This window comes from Rhagoletis pomonella, unplaced genomic scaffold, assembly GCF_013731165.1.
Source record: "Rhagoletis pomonella isolate Grant_MI unplaced genomic scaffold, Rhpom_1.0 Rhpom_scaffold_00002, whole genome shotgun sequence".
In the NCBI taxonomy this organism is placed as follows: Eukaryota; Metazoa; Arthropoda; class Insecta; order Diptera; family Tephritidae; genus Rhagoletis; species Rhagoletis pomonella.
The window spans coordinates 78,741,270-78,742,556 of NW_023458556.1; positions in this window are offsets into that span (position 1 = coordinate 78,741,270).

Genomic DNA, 1,287 nt, shown 5'->3' on the forward strand with positions numbered 1-1,287 from the left:
ACTAATATTGTCTCTGCTCAGATGATTGTTGTTGCGAAAATAAATATTAAGTTTGCTGTGTTGTTGGCACTTTCCTTTGGAAAACACTTTCTTTCTAAGGTGACAACTAGGGACACGATATCGAACGGAAAGTATCGATATGGTACTCATTTAAAGTATCGCTGTAAAAATATCGGGTACCCATTAATATCGGAATAAAAAGACTCGATATCCCAAATATCGATGCCAAAATCCAAAAAAAAAATCTCAACATTGGTACATAGTACAAATTTCTCTTCTTTAAAGCCCAATTTATATCGGGAAGAATTTTCAGTCACATGCAGCCTCATTGCGTAAGTCGTAAATTAGGCTAAGTTGTACGACTCGACAACATTGGCATTGTCTACTGTCGTGCCGAAATAAGTAAACGACGAAAAGCGTCGGAAAATATTCAGTGCTACCAAGTTTTCCCGTTTTAATACACTAGTCGAGTGGAAATTTTAGGCAATGAAGTGAAATTAACGATATGATTCGACCCTCGAAAAACGACTTGCATTCTATACGATTCTCGCAATCAGGGTGATTATCTTATTAATTTGAGTTTTAGACATTCGCTACGATACTAGGGTTCTGGTACTCGATTCCAAAAAATATCGCTTTAAAACTATCGAGTAAAAAATATCGGTAAAGAATGGCAAAAGTATCGATATGGTATCGTATCGTATCGAAATTCGTGTCCCTAGTGACAACTGCATTGATGCAAAGAGTGCAGCTGCTAATGGGTTCGCCTCTAAGAGTGTAGAATGGGACTGTGGTACCAAAGACAACTGTAGTGCAATTTGTGGCACTATCACCAAAATATTGGCCTGCAAGGGCACTTGCTACCTCTAGCGGTAGTTGTTGATATGCATCCGAATAACCGTAGTATGATTGTTGTGAATACTCTTCAGAAAATTTTTAATTTGAGCCCTGCATAAAATGATCTGCTGCTGTTTGTACTATTTTAGATATTTTGTAGCACTCCACTTGGCACCAGATTGTTGATGTTAGCAAAGAAACCGCCAGTCTTGCGCTCTCCCTGCCTGAGTTAAAGCGCTGCAAACAATGTGAGTTGTGTTGGTACTGTTGATACGCCTTGAAAAAGGGCTCTACAACTTAAAGGATATATGGTCGGAGCAAAAGGGGCCGATGTTTCGAGTACACAATTACCCCTAGACTGGTCAGCTCCTAGTGCAGGCGGCGTATTTATTTGTAGATTGCTATTGAAGGTCTTTCTGCTGATGCTGATAGAAATTCCGTTTGCGAGCA